Below are 16,822 nucleotides of genomic sequence, written 5' to 3'. Positions count from 1 at the left end.
CTAAAAGAAATGACTTATGTCCCACATAAGAAATAAAACCAAATGAAAGGTGGTGCTGAAGAAATTTGGATGACATCTGGGATAAGAGCCACCAGACATGGAGGGAGGGTGAATGAATTTCATTTTTTTTTTATAGTTTGATCAGTGTGACATCCACTATGGCCACTTAAAAAAAGATTGGACAGCTGATTGATGACATCTGCATTTCTATTCAATGCTGCTATGAATTCTTGTCTCCTAGCAGAAGAACTGTGTTGCTCACAGTCTATAATTAGTGAGAGACAGTAGTGTTCCTGAGACAATAAAATAATTGTGTGTGTGTGTGTGTGTATATATATATACATATTAGGGCTGGGCGATATGACCCAAAATTCATATCTCGATATTTTTTAGCTGGATGGCGATATAAGATATATATCTCGATTTTTTTTTTTTTAAGCCATAAGTTAAGAACAAAAAGAGAGTTCTTAGTCACACTGTGTCCCAGATGTCACACGGGCACTTTTATTTACATACAGCGTAGATGTACATGAAGAAATTACTCAAAAATAAATTATCAGCATTTATTAAATAATCATGGTCCATAAATAAAAGAAAACAATGTTGTTTTTGTGCATAACAAAAAGCTCACAATTGTGCAGTCAAAATGTAAACTAATAGACGCTGAGCATAATAACAAAGAGACAGATTTCACAGCTGCACCACGTCTCTGAACAGGTGCCATTTGTGGTCCTTATACACACACAGTACGGTATAGTTGAAGCACAGTACGTATCACTCCGCGAGGCTCCTCCCCGGTAGCCGTAATCCTCCGACAATCCATCAAGCGGTGCAGCTCCGTAGCTTAGCAAAGTCATATTAAAACATTTTTTGACAGATTGCTGAGCGCTGTGTACCACATAAAATCGGTTCGCGGTCAGTAAGCACAACCAGAATTCATACATAAGGCGCACTGTCGAGTTTTGAGAAAATGAAAGGATTTTAGGCCGTGCAGCCCCTTCGGGCTGCATGTCGTTAGCGCGGTTAGCTCGCTAACACGTTGACGCCGTCCAGCCCCACGCACGGGGCGATCCGCGGTAACTCGCTAACGGAGATTTTCCGCTTTCATCTTGTCATTGCCTGCAGGTGAAGCTATGGGGGAGGGGGAGTTGTGTTCAGTGAAGGAGAGGCGAGGCCGAGTAACGTTGCGTAGAGACAAAAGTGGACGAAAGAGAGGCAAACCTGCGGCTCCACAAGTATAATTATAACGTAACATAGACTATATCGATATAAACGATATTGTCACATCTTATATCTCGTATGAAAATATATCGATATTTTTAAAAAACTCGATATATCGCCCAGCCCTAATATATTTATGTTTATAAACTATATATAATATTATATATATATATATATATATATATACACACACAGAGAGAGATGTGTGTGTGATTAGAGGATTCTGCTACACAAATTAATATCTGTATAAATGCAATATCCTTCTAAAGGGGTGCAGGACACAAAGTTACTGTATAAGCTACTTGGCTGTAGTACTGTCTGTTGGCAGCACATTAATTTCATAGGAAAAAATGTTGCCATTGCTTTCCTTTAGCTTGCAGTTGCATTAGTGTCTGTCTGTGGTGTTGCCTGGCAGACTGGCCGGTTCCCTAAGGAGGGTAGGGATAAACCAGTGGCCATTTGCTTAAACCCCACCCTTAATACTGCTACATCTTTCAAGCTTTACCTTAAGTTACCTTAAGTTAACAGTGATAACTGTGGCAGATTGCACAGTTGAAACTGATATTTTTGCACAGAAAAAAATGGGTTCTTTATTTCAAATGGAGGACAATAACTGTCAGGATGTTTAGTGCCTTGATGGTAGACTTGATTTGCTACAGTCAGCTAGCTGTTTAATTTAATAGGGTCTTTAGCTAACTGAATTTGTTAACCCAGTAAAATTGGGGTGTTGACATGGTTGGATGTCTGTATGCACAATGTTGTGCTAAAAGACTGAGGCCAAAGCTGCAGGTTCCTGGCAAAAAGTCAACATCCATGAACATAACAGCAGCATGGAAGCCTGGATACCTTGTGAACAGTATTCTTTCACTTTCAGTGTTACTAAAGAAACAGCTTTTTCTGCACTATGAGGACCAACCAGTGTTGCCATAGTACACTTTTGTTCTGGTGCTTTTATTTTTGGTAAACCTGAAAAAAGACCACCTTTCAAGCTGTTTCTACAAGAAGCACCGTTTGCTTCAGTATGTGTGTAAGTACAGGTCTGCTATGCCTTTGGTTGCCGATTGGACAGATGCTGTTTTAGGGTAACACTTCAGCGAGCAGTGAGTCCAAAGATTAGCTTTTAAACCGGTGTGATGATCGTGATTTTCTTTCCCACACTGTTTTGCGATTTTCACTTTTGTAATGAGTGTCACTGACCTTCTTTTCTTTAGGTGTTCTTCTAGGTGTTAGATGATCTACAGTTCACATTTTGGCCAAAATACCAACAGTAGTGCAGGACTCTGTCTCTGAGGGCTTGTTGCAAAGTGATGAGCTGATGCTTTTTAACCCTGCATATTTAATTCACAAACTGTGTGAATACTGCGTAGAAACACAAAACCGCTGTGCTGTAAGCTTGTAAACACATGCGCCAAGGCTTTGTGGGCTCTGGGGTTTATGCATGAGCATGTTAAATAGTTGACTTTACCATAAAAGCTACAGTGGCAATAAGAAAATGATATAATGTGTTTTTGCAAATAAGGGAATCACTGAATAAAACTATGAAATCTGTGCTTTCATGCTACTATATTTGCATAAACATGCTCTTAGAGAGACTATTGTCAGTTTGTTAATAAAATACTTATGAGAGACATTATTCTTGAGTTGCATTTAAAACTAGTTCCACACATCTGCAGCAATTTGTTGTCAATTTGTTTGTAACACTATGCTACGTGTGAAGACGAGTACTTGTCAGTACATTACACATGCATGATCGGTTGAATGGGTAAATCTACAAAACACGGTGAAAATACAACCTGGAAGGCTCTTTCTACTTCTCATCCAATTACAAGTTAACTGCCTCCTCTTGAGCCATACCACAAAGCCTTAAAAAAATCTGGGATTGTTGTTAATGTTTCATTTAAGAGGAGTAGTTAAGTTTCATTGCATCAACACTTAGGTGGCGGAACATTTTGGGAATCCGGGCTGCTATTTGCATTGATATTAATATCACAAATTCTCTTTTTTTTAGCAGCCATAAAAGAGGAATATCTTGTTAACACATTTCAACATGAAGAAGGAGGGGATTTCTTTTTTCTAATTTCATCCTGTAAGAGCTGAAGTAGTTTATAAATTTATAGCAATCACTGGAAATAGGTCAATGTGACATAACTTAGTCTACATTTTTATTACATCTCCAGTCAACGACATAATGCAATAAAAAATAACTGTCGGTTGGTGTTAAAAGTGTTTGAGGGTAGTTTTCTCCAATTAGACTTATTAGTGAGGATTTAATGCCAAATCATGACGACTGTGTGGATGCATTTTTAGACCTACGTAACGAGGTCTCCAAATGCATGCAGCAGTTTGCCCCTAAGTTTCCCTCTGCTGGAAAACTATCACATCCTAACGAGGGACCAAGTTATTCAGAGAGCGTGAGTGGTCAGCTGTGAAGAGACTTCTGCTGCTAGCAATCAGCGCCGCATATGTGGAGGCCTGAACGCCTTAAGAGTCACACTGACTCATTTATGTCATGTTCAGTCATGATGATTAGAAAGCGGTAGGCCATGAGTTAAACGCTGAGCCTCAGTGAACAAGAAGTTAAATGTGAGGCCTGAGAGAAGAAACAGGCATCCTCTGTTTGCAGCTTTAAAGCTGTGTTTATATATATAATATATATATAACTATAAACTTATACTATATAAAATTGATATCTATTAATATAATATGTGTTGGTGTTTGCTGTTGTCTGAGGTGTGTGTGTGCGCGCACAAATTAATATACAAGAAGCATCCAATAGAAACAGCAGGAGGGATATTTACTTCTAATATTGACTGAAGTGACTGAGTCTGAAAACATCAAAGACTTTCTCCCAAGCTTTAATGAGAGCCAGTCAGAGTTTGGCATATTTAGCTTCCCCATCCTCATCATCGTGACCATTAAAAGCCTTCAACCGTTTGCCAAAAAAAATCTGGGGTAATTCTTAACTCATTATTAACCTTTGATAAGCTAATTGACTGTATCGTTAGCGAGGTGATATTTTATCCTGCTGACGTAAACGTCTATCATTCTTACCCTACAGAAAACGTTAGAAGAGAGTGGACACGGTGCCAGCACTTGCTAAGTGGTCAGGTGCATGACTGAGAATGAATGCTACTCTTGTTTCATGTTTGATGGTGTGTAAATAAGCAGCTCTGCACCATTACCACATCAATCATGTCAGTTTTGTAATGCAGAGCTTTTTAGTCATCAACAAAATCTTTCAGCATAAGTTAGATGTGGCAAAACACTTATTTTTAAAGTGATACCAACATTCTTTTAAAGGGCAGTTTAGAATATGGATTAATTACATGTCTTTAATTACTTTTAGTAATTACTTACCTTTATTTACTTACTTACCTACTTTTAATTCTTGGAATTAAAGTCACCGTTATCTTTAAACACATGCCATAAGAAATTACAGAAGAGGAAACCTGACACTTTTTGTGAGAATCTTGTTGTTTTAGGTTATTCCTCTCATCATCACATTCATGTTTATTTTCTACAAAACTGGAATTGTGACATGCTGAAATCAGCAGCTGATAGCGATGATGCTAGTGGACATAAATTTGAAAGTCACATTTTCCCAGCAGAACGAGTCAGGTTGCTAAGTAAATGCTGGTGAATAAAATGTCGTTAACAGACATGTGCCAACATATGAGTGCAGAGCTGCAGAGTAGGAGTAGGACTAACTGTTCAATCAGTGCATAAACGCTCATTACAGAACACAAATCTGACCTGCTTACAACACCAGTGCAGCTCCTCTCATTGTGGTTCATTAATAGTATCAAAGCACAGATAAAAAAAACCCACAAGGACAACCCCTCGAAGGAATGTCAGTCTACAAGTAAAGCAAATGTTAAACAGCAGAAGATATTATGCTCAATTATTCATTTTTTGACAGATGGTGACTAAGAATGTGTGAAGAATGGCAACGATGCACCACTATAAAAGGAAGACGGATGATTGGCAGTCACATATGCATGAAGTAAGGAGGCTAATGTTTCCCAGTGTTCAATTAAGCGTTTCTCAAGACAGTCAAATACAAAGTGACGATCAATAAAGAGTCCGCTTTATCACTTAAGGTTTGCGCGCATTAAACATTCTGTTGTCTTTATAAGATCAGCAGAACATTTTTTAGCTCTGACAGTTTGTCTGCATAGATGGATGCATTTTGAACTCAGTGGATGTGACACATTTCTGTTTGATGAGGGTTGTCACAGCGTTGCCACAAAGGCCATGAGAGTAAATTTGTCATTAGCTTGCATTTTTGATCGGGGAACATATATACTGAGGACTAATGATCAGAATAAATAGCTGGGTGGGGATTGTGAAAGCATCACGGCAGAGAGCGTCCAGGTTAAAGCATCCAAGTAACACAGCTGATGTGAATCTTCCCCCAGGAACAATATTTCCCATTATCCTTCTGCTTTTTCTTTATGGTTTATCAAATCATTATGATAAACTGCAAACCATTATCATAGCAAAATCCACAGTGACTCACTAAACAAGGTACTGTAAATCACACAGGCCACAGCTTGATTTAATTTATAGCAGCCTCTCATTAAGTTAGTGGTACAATCAATGAGTCATCTACAAGGACTAAAATGAAAACCAAAAGACATTTGTCTTTTTATATAACGACATATATAACGACCCACATCCCAAAACATATTGCTCTTAATATGTTAATATGATGGGCATGAATGGTTTGTGTACACAAGTAATATCCATAATCACGGGAGATAAGCAGGGTTTCTTTTTCAGGTATGATTAGCTGAGAAAATTGTTTTCAACTAACATTAGCTGTGAAAACAACTGAGTATATATTTAAAAATTACAATGCCAGTGCCTTTATAAATCAAGGGGATCCTACTGAGAGAAGTAATGAGCTGCTTTACCTTATGAAAGAGCACCACATTGTGGATCACAGCAGTAATGACAATTACAGAACAGCTTTTTCTAATTTTGTGTCTCATTTATGTTTTCTTGTGCATGTAGATGCTTGTTTCTATGAATAAGTTTGTTTATCTGCAGCTGTCTCCAGCCTAAAACCGAGACCCTTTCTGTCCACCATTCATTATTGTTTGTATTTACATGAATACAACGCTGAAAGTACTTAGCATACGCATTAATAACAAGATATTCAGAGGGCGTTACTCACACATTTTATCCAGCAATGACTTTGGCATTGTTAGTCCTATCATTTGAAACAATCATACCAGCTGCACAGCCGAAGACAAAAACAAAAGCTGCTGATATAATAACAGTTAAGAAATGTATGCCAGGACACGTGCACTTTTGTTGTTCAGTGAATAACCCTCAGAACAGCAAAAACAGGCCAAATTCCTCTGGCATGGTGCTGACTACAGTGGGAGCATGTCTAAGAACAGCCTATGTGTATGCTGCATGAGCATGACATATCTGCTGAAGATGTTTTTTTGTTTGTTTTTTTCATTTTCTGCAGCGAGGCAGTACGAAGAAAGAAGAGCACCTGTCCTTGGAATTAGAGAGAATGCCAGTGAGCACAGGCGTGATTGTGTGTCTGCAACTGTGTAAGCAGTGAACTGAGTCCTCCATCCATGCTTGACAGTCATGCACCATTTCCTGTGACCTTGCTTAACATGAAAGAAAATGTACAGCTTCAGCGTATTTCTCTAGTATTGGTTTTCTCTAGTAAAATTATGCTCTCAGTTCACTATTTTTTCTATTTTTTCAAGTGGGTTCTATGTTTAAATGCAAGATGCAAGCTGGGACAACATATACTGACAAGCATAACTGAGTTGCTGGGATAGCGTACAGGAACATCTGTGTGGAATATGGGTTAGAACTCCCTAAGTCCCAATGGAAGACACCATTGAAAGTAGTTCAGCAGGAGAATTAAGATCCTGTGGGACCTCAAGACAAGCAGCTGGCTAACCAGCTAACAGTTGTTGACAAGGATAAGAAAAGGGCACGTCAGATAGATGTGATAATGCCAGTGCCCTGAGGGAAGAGGTACCTCTGTAGAGTGAAGGAACAACAGGAACAGATGTGAAAAAATAATATCTTTATATGAGAGACAAAACTAAAAGGAACATTATGGAATTTAACCCCAAAACTGGGAGAAGGACCTTAGAGGACTTCAGGTACAGTGTGTGAGGTCACTGTCCAGGAGAGGGCAGAGATATTAATAGAAACTTGACAAAATATATATATCCATCCATTCACTTCCGCTTATCCTTTTCAGGGCCGCGGGGGTTGCTGGAGCCTATCCCAGCTGTCATAGGGCGAGGGGCGGGGTACACCCTGGACAGGTCGCCAGTCTGTCGCAGGGCTAACACACAGGGACAGACAACCATTTGCACTCACATTCACATTGTATGCTGAATAAATAACACGGTTTAAAAGCAATAGCTGATTTTAACATGTTAATGAGCGTGTATATTTATTCTAATGTGTTTTGCTCACAGAAACATTATTAAACACATAATTTGTATTGATTTGGCACAGTCTTCTTCACTGTTTGCTGTGCATACAAATTTGTTGCGCTGACAGGGGACTCTCCAGAGAGCGGATGCTGTTTTAGCTTCTCACACAGAGTCAGATGATGAGATGTTTGTAGTGTGTGAAGCTATGTGTCGGTGTCTACGCGAGATAGAGGAGATGAGGTGCTGCAGCGGCACAGTGTTTTATTGTGATTAGATAAACTGTGGAAAGATCAACAGAAATACATTGGTGATTGGGAATGCCACCTTCTGTATGGTAAATGCTCAGTTTGTCATTTTTACAGGTAAGGTTAGGAATTTTTGCAGGGGAACTGAGGCCTTAATCTAAACATCTTTAAGTGTGCAGTATCAGTTCTCAAAGCATCTTGGCTACCATCTAGTTGTTTTCCTTCGAATACGCTCCAAATCATGTCCAAAATCAACAATGTCAACAGCAGTTGCTTTGTGATAACACATGAAATAACTATGGAGCAGTTAGTGTATTATTCACACTTCAAATTCATACGCGTGGGCGACCATGGTTCAGGGGGTTGGGAAGCTCATCTTGTAACCGGAAGGTTGCCGGTTTGATCCCCAGCTCTGTCTGTCTTGGTGATTGTGTCCTTGGGCAAAACACTTCACCTACCGCCTACTGGTGATGGCCAGAGGGGCCGATGGTGTGATATGGCAGCCTCGCTTCTGTCAGTCTGCCCCACGTCAGCTGTGGCTACAACAGTTGCTTGCCTCCACCAGTGAGTGAATGAATAGTGGAATTGTAAAGTGCTTTGAGGGTCTCGAAAACTGCTATATAAAATACAATCTATTATTATTTAAAAAACACTTTATTTATCCCCAAAGGGCAATTATGAATTAATTTCATTATATCTAGTTTCATCAAGCAGGTGAGGACAATTGAAATTGCATACTACGTGTATTTTGTGCATGTATGTGTTCATGGTGCATTGAACACTGTGTCATGTTAGCCATGTGTTGCCCAGATGCCAGCTGATTCACTGTGCACGCTGCCGTTTAAATATTGCAAGATTTATGTACACATTACTGCGGATTGGATGACACTGCTGAAAAGCTTGCCAAAGAAGTGAAAGTCTGCTTCTAAGCTAACTGCATACTGTTGCACACTGGTGTACACTGTTTCAATTCAGAAAACAGAGAAAAATGCTGCTCATTGTTTTCAGGTTTGAAGGTGCCCCTACACTCTGAGCCGGGAAACCATTTGAATGCTGAGTGAATCAACAAGCTAACTTAGGTGGTGTAAGGTTACAGTCAAAAAGTCACTAAAAAACTCCCCCCAACAACTTTGTTATTTCTTTTTCTAATCATTTTCTTTGACATCAGTGGAAAGCATCAAGGTCAAGATATGAAGGAGACTTCATAAAGCTTTAGGAAAAGAAAACTGCTGTGCTCAGAGTATCCATCTGCACAAACTAGGCTGCTGGGTAACATTAGCTACTGTTGTCATAGTACAACTCCCCCCAAAGATGGGCTATGAAAGTTTACCTTGTTGTTCCATATTTTCATGTCTTCATGTTCTATAAATTTCTACAAACTGGTGAATCACAACACTTCATTACAGAGGTTGTAAAAAACAAAAAGATCACTAGTCACAATGTAAAAATAAATGCTGTCCACTCATATATGTCAGAAACAATACTCACTCAGTGTGCTATGAAGATATCCCCACACTATGACACGCCCAGCACCAGCCTTAACAGCTGACACATGGCAGGATGGATCCATGCTTTCATGTTGTTTATGCCAAATTCTGACCCTACCATCTGAATATCGCAGCAGAGGTCGAGTCTTATAAGATCAAATGACGTTTTATTGTCCAATTTTGTTGAGCCCGTGTGAACTCTAATCCTTCCTATCAGCTTGAAGCAGTCTGGCCATTCTCCTCTGGCCTCTGGCATCAACAGGGCATTTTTTTCCCCGCAAACTGTCGCTTCCTGAATATTTTCTTTTTTTTTTCAGACCATTCTCTGCAAGCCCTAGAAATGGCCATGTGGGAAAATCCCAGTAGATCAGCAGTGTCTGAAATACTTAGACCAGCCCACCGGGCACAAAAAACATGCCACATTCAAAGTCACTTAAATCACCTTTCTTCTAAACTGACCTTCAGCAAGTAAGGCCTCGGACCGGTACCGGTCCGTGAGTCGTTTGGTACCGGGCCGGGAGAGTTGAGGCTCAGGTGTGAAATGTATAGTTTTCAAGGTTTTTATTGGTTTTCAGTGTTATTTTGTTATCGTTTTGATCGTTTACTCGGTTTTCCTGGGTCTTTTCAGGTGTGTTATGAATAAATCTTCTTTTTTTCGGTACCGGTACTAGTTTTATTTTGTTGTATTTATCCGCGACACCTTAAAGGCCGGTCCGTGAAAATATTGTCGGGCATAAACTGGTCCGCGGCGCAAAAAAGGTTGGGGACCACTGCCTTAATGCATTAAGTTGCTGCCATGCAATTGGATGATTAGATATTTGTTTTCATGAGCAGTTGAAGTGGTGTACACCAGCGGTCCCCAACCTTTTTTGCACCACGGACCGGTTTATACCCGACAATATTTTCACGGACCAGCCTTTAAGGTGTCGCGGATAAATACAACAAAATAAAACTAGTACCGGTACCGAAAAAAAGAAGATTTATTCATAACACACGTGAAAAGACCCAGGAAAACCGAGTAAACGATCAAAACGATAACAAAATAACACTGAAAACCGATAAAAACCCTGAAAACCATACATTTCACACCTGAGCCTCAACTCTCGCGGCCCGGTACCAAACGACTCACGGACCGAGGCCCGGGGGTTGGGGACCGCTGGTGTACACAATAAAATGTCCATTTTGTGCTGCTGTGTTAAATGACTTTTGTTAGCTCTTAAGGAAATGTGGTAATCTTTCAAACTTAGCAATGAACTTTTTAAACTTTTTTATTTCTGAAACCTTTGCATAGTGTCCAGAAACAGCAAGTACAAGTATCAAATTAATATGCAATTCTGCTTGGTATGCGTTCACGTTTTGTTAGGTAGTCTTAAAACAACTTGGAAAAAGTGCCATAGCTTTTGTCTTCTATTGTTTCTGTCTTCATGTAATCCTAAACTGACTTAAGGAGCTCTGCCATCTATGTAAGGACTTCTTTTTCTTCTTTTGAAGAAATAGTAGTTTTGTATGACACAGCTACTATCTTCACTTACTTGGCAAACAGTCTACATACCTAAAAGCCATCTCCAATTAAATTCCTCAGGCTCTTTAAACTGGGAGGCACAGTGGTGCAGTGGTCAGGACCCATTCTTTCATAGCAGGAAGGTTCAGAGTTTGAGTCTGCCAATCAGCAGGGTCCTTCCTATTTGCATTTCTGCCTCCCTCTGACACTACTCCAGTCTTCATGTCCACTAATCTGCCACCACCAACTAAAACAGAATAAACTCTTCACTCAACCTGCATCCACATACAGTGGGGCAAAAAAGTATTTAGTCAGCCACCAACTGTGCAAGTTTTCCCACTTAAAAAGATGAGAGAGGCCTTTCATTATACCTCAACTATGAGAGACAAAATGAGAAAAAAAAATCCAGAAAATCAAACTGTCTGATTTTTAACCCTTTCACGCATAGTGTGCTATTCAAAGGGTCTTTTCTTGTATTTGTGTCAGTGTTGATGGTATACTTGCACATAAACCAATACATTGGACACTGATGTGTCACTCCATTGTCATGCTGAAAGACCCAGCCACGTTTAATCTTCAATGCCCTTGCTGATGGAAGGTTTTCACTCAAAATCTCACGATACATGGCCCCATTCATTCTTTCCTTTCCACGGATTGGTCATCCTGGTCCCTTTGCAGAAAAACAGCCCCAAAGCATGATGTTTCCACCCCCATGCTTCACAGTAGGTATGGCATTCTTTCCCCTCCAAACACGACAAGAAGAGTTTTTATCAAAAAGTTCTATTTTGTTTTCATCTGATCATATGATATTCTCCCAATATTCTTCTGGATCATCCAAATGCTCTCTAGCAAACTTGAGATGGGCCTGGACATGTACTGGCTTAAGCAGGAGGACACGTCTAGCACTGCAGGACTTGAGTCCCTGGCGGCGTGTTACTAATGGCAGCCTTTGTTACTTTGGTCCCAGCTCTCTGCAGGTCATTCACTAGGCCCCTCCATGTTGTTCTGGGGTTTTTGCTCACCGTTCTTGTGATCATTTTGACCCCACAGGGTGAGATCTTGCATAGAGCCTGAATTTGAGGGAGATTATCAGTGGTCTTGTATGTCTTCCATTTTCTAATAATTTCTCCCACCTTGATTTCTTCACACCAAGGTGCTTACCTATTGCAGATTCAGTCTTCCCAGCTTGGTTGAGGTTGTGGACAGGTGTCTTTTATACTGATGAGTTCAAACAGAAGAGCCAGAAATCTTGCTTGTTTGTAGGTTACCAAATACTTATTTTCCACCATAATTTGCAAATAAATTATTTAAAAATCAGACAATGTCATTTTCTGGACGTTTTTCTTCTCATTCTGTTCCTCATCACTGAGGCATATCTATGATGAAAATTATAGGCCTCTCTCATCTTTTTAAGTGGGAGAACTTGCACAATAGGTGGTTGCCTAAATACTTTTTTGCCCCACTGTAACATGGTCTCCTTTGCCTTTACATCTGAAGTATCCAAACACAGGGACTTTAACAGAGACTTCACTGCTTCACTTGCTTGTAAAAGATAGGAAGCCATGAACAGCACTAGCACCATATGGTGAGCACGAGCTTTAAAAAATAATCCTTTCATTGTTTGCCTATTATGTGAACATTCAGAGCAATCTGTGACCTCAAGCTTTGCATTGGTCTCGCGGAGTAGAACCAGCCCATTTACCATTTAGCTTTTGTTGCCTGTGACATCAGCAATAGCATATCATTTGTGTGTGGAAAATGCTATTCAAAAATAAATAGATAGCTAGATGAAATAGTATCGTCAAAAACTGCAAATTGCCACTATTAAAAACCTGTATTACTTGGCATTCAGCGAGGTCACCTATTCATTGAATGTCAAGAACACTATTGATAGTCTTGACATGATACTGTATGAGTATCACTGGCAAGGTCTGCACTCAAGAGGCACCTTTGTGGATGTAATTACAGCAAGGTAACAACAGAAAGGTCAGATTAGAATTTAGCTGATCTAAACGATCTAAAAGCGCCTGACACTGGTCAGGCACTAATTCATTTTATTGTTTTCAGATTCTCTGTTTTGTTTCTTAATGTTGGACTTACCTTTTGTTTTGTTGATTTGGTGCCATACAAATAAAAGTGAAATTAACTGAATTAAATATAAACCCAGGGAAGGCAGAGCATTAAGGCTGGGAATAGGCAACTTAGTCTCTGTGTCTTCCTCCCTCACCTCCATCAGAACGTGCACTATGTTTCCGTTATTTGTTTCTAGTAGTTAGTTTTCTAAATTAAAGTACTAGAGGAAACCTGCGTCTAAGTGAGTGGCTTTTCATGGTCTTCTTACTCTCTTGTTTGTTTTCGCTGAGGCTCCCATTTCCTGTGTTTCTATTGGTTATTTATAAGCAGAGATGGGCGTTACTGTAATCCGATTACCTTTTTCAAGTAACGAGTAAAGTAAAAAAAAAAGGTAATTAGATTACTGTTACTTTCACCTAAGCACGCTGTGTTACTGCGTTACTAAAACCGTGATTTTTTTTGCGAGAGTGTCCCATGACAATGATTTACAGTTTTTCTCCATTGGTTTGGCTCATTTCTTGAAACAGAAATTACATTCTCAAAATAACATGGACAAACCTCCAAACCTCTTGGCAAATGTTCATAACAGAATGGCATTTCTCATTCATTTTATCAAATGGCAAATGCCTTAGTACATGTCTCAATTGTCTCAGTGCATCTTTGCAAATGATTATGTACACGTAGCCTACAGTTATACAGTTAGCCCACATTTAGCACATTTTCCAAATGAATAGATCTTGTAGATCTAAACTGATTAGTTGATTCTCAGTCTAATGATCATTCCCTCCAAAACATGTCAGCATGATTTCATTGTATAAGTACTCGCATGCACAACTGTCTGTTCAATTGTCAAAATTGGTCAAGAACATAATACCATGAATACCATATATGAATTTCTTTGAATATTTGATAAATTGATGACAGTCATTGACAGTCAGGTGAAACTAGACTAACGAAGGGGTAGTGTCACACACAGGTGTGTTCCATGATTGTGTGCTGCCAAACACAGATATATAGAGCTTGACCAGAGCCAGTCTGATCTCTGAACATGGATAGACAAGGCCAAGCAAACTGACAAGGGGAAGTTCTTCCTCAAGGAAGAGGAGGAAGAAGAAGAAGAGGAGGACTGAGAATGCGTGGTGGAGGAATAGGGGGAAGAGGCCGCAAATAATGCCATCACATTGAGACAGATCCGTGATGCCATCCTTCAGGACAATAATATATTCCAGAATATAAACACATTAAGCATCTCCACAATAAACCGGGTTTTGAAGAAGCATCAGATGACAATGAAACAAATCTACAGGGTACCATTTGAGAGGAACTCTGACCGAGTGAAGGATCTGCGCTACCAGTATGTAAATGTAAGTCAGTTACTGGTTGTCTCTCATTATAACCTTACCTGTAATCACAGTAAGCAGTAGTTCACTTATTTGGTTTCAATACCTCCTTTACCTGATTTCAGAATCAGTATTTGCTTCATCTGACTTCAACAATTTCAACAGAAAACTGCAGTTTACTGTATGATACAATTCTCATTATAATCCTTATTTAATTGTCTCCCAATCAAATCTATCTAATACTGTAGGTTTTACTGTAACATCTCAGTAAGTCATCAGTATTTCCCACTCCCCTTTCTATCAAATAGGCCTATCACTAGTTTAGAACCACTGGAGTAGTGGCCTGTAGTATATTGAACCTGTGGGGGAGAACATGTAATTGTCTAACTGTAGTATATGACTCTTCTGTATGACTGATTTTATGTTCTTCACTCTATTTTAGAGAACAATGTCATTGGAAGGACATGAGACCCCTCACATCCTGGTGTTCGTGGATGAAGCTGGCTTCAACCTGGCCAAGGGCCGAAGACGTGGCCATAATATTATTGGCCACCAGGCCACAGTGAATGTCCCAGGTTTTTTTACATATGTATGAAACTTTCTTTGCGTGTGAATAAAAAATGGTTATAATTTCCTTGGTAGTGAGAGTGCAATCTGTGATGTCAAACCTTGGAGGCTACCCTTTTCTGTTGTATATTATTGGTCCTCTGCCATAGTGACAAAACATCTAAACATTTTGTATGGCAGCACTCACACAATGCCAAAGGGACGATGCATTTTGGGGGCACTGACTATTCAGATTAGAAAGAAATGTAGTTTCTTTTGTCTTAATAATAATAATAGTAATAGTAATATCTTTTGTCTTTCACCCTCCAAATGGCCATTGTCATTTTCAAAATACAGGCATGTGCTGGTTTTCTTCATTGCAGCAGTGGAAAAGGTGGTATTATCCACAAGATACATGTTGTATATAATATGGTGTGTAAGTCAAGCCCTGTTACTGAATTGTAGCATGTGCTATATATGGACTGTAAGAGCTCCATACTGTTGCTTCATATCTTTTTCAAAATATTTGTAGTTTAAACTGGTTGGTTTTGGTTGCTGCAGTGACAGGATATGGTGTGTCCAGTTTAGGTCAGCATGTTATTGCTGCAGTTTTGCTCTCAGGCTCTATGCTGATAATGTGATTGAAATCTATGAATATTTTTCACTTAAAACTACAAATGACCACCTAATGGAGGTGCTAGAGGAAAACCTATGGCATCTGCAAAATGCTCCTTATCTGGTTAGTAGCTTCTTATCACACTGCAGTGTGGACAAAAGTACACTCTGCTAAGCTAAAATAAATAAATAAATAAATAATGTTAAATACATAAATGAGAATGTACAGTGAGTTGGTGGCTACACTTGTGACAAATCCTTTCCACCAAAACAGAGCCAGTAGATTATAGTATGGCAGTGTAAGTGTTCGAGGCATTTCACATATTGACTTAGTTTTACCACTGTACCATCAGGGAGACATCTAATCTATTCAAATGAATTATGCAGCACGATAACAACTAAAAAACATACAGCCAGAATCTTAAGGAACTACAGTGACAAGAAGAACAAGGCGTCCTGCAACAGATGGCATGGATAGTTGCTGATCTCAGTATCATGGACATGAGAAGACAGAAGATGTTGAGGCAGTCTAAATCAGCAAAGAAACTGTGGTAAGTTCCCCAAGAAGCCTGAAAAATCCTGTCTGCCAAAAACATTGTACATTCATTTTTTTTTTTAATGTTTATTATATTTTGTATTAAATTAATTGATCAATTCAAGCTAATTATTAGAGGTTTTTTACTCCTCCTGAGAAACAGCCTATCGGAGACACAAATCACAAAGATTTTTTTCCTCGGTTCTCAGGAGGATATTTCTTCGTACTACCTAAAATACAAAGTACTGTGCTCAAATGACTATAGTCTTTGTCTTAGAAAGCACGCTGCTTAATCATGTAGTAGTAAGAAAAGGCACCTCAAATGCCCTGCAAGGTGTGACTGCTGATCCATGAGCTAAACCAAGATTTAACAAAGCTGAGTGCGTTGATGAAGTAGGACAGGACTGCTGACTTCTTTTCTGTCTACTTAGTTGGAACAAAGGGCTTTTGTAATGCTTCATCACTCTTGAAAAAGGCATGGTTGAGGTAGAGCTGCAAGCCACCATCAGTATCTTACACCAACTGAATTATGTGACAACTGCTTTGGGATACTTGCTCTAAGTATTCCTCCCCCCACATCAGAAAATGGGCCCGTGATTCCTCAGGAGAACCATGGTAGGCAACTGCATGCTTTCTGAACAATTCAGCTATGTGGGACCCTGGAGGGCCAAGCCCAGATTTAGTCAGACCTGCCATAGCCACACAGCAGTAGGTTGTCAAGACAGTCAGATAACAGTCAGAATTATGTTGGTGTGTCCTTTCCTTTTCTTTAATGAGAAATCCGAGCTTCTCGCCTGTGGCAACAAACCTTGTCATACAGAGTCGATTATATAA

The sequence above is a fragment of the Haplochromis burtoni genome, unplaced genomic scaffold (genome assembly GCF_018398535.1).
Source record: "Haplochromis burtoni strain Fernald_Lab_line unplaced genomic scaffold, NCSU_Asbu1 Contig_135, whole genome shotgun sequence".
Classification (NCBI taxonomy): Eukaryota; Metazoa; Chordata; class Actinopteri; order Cichliformes; family Cichlidae; genus Haplochromis; species Haplochromis burtoni.
The sequence above is the reverse complement of the archived record's forward strand: the minus strand, read 5'-3'. Positions refer to the sequence as shown.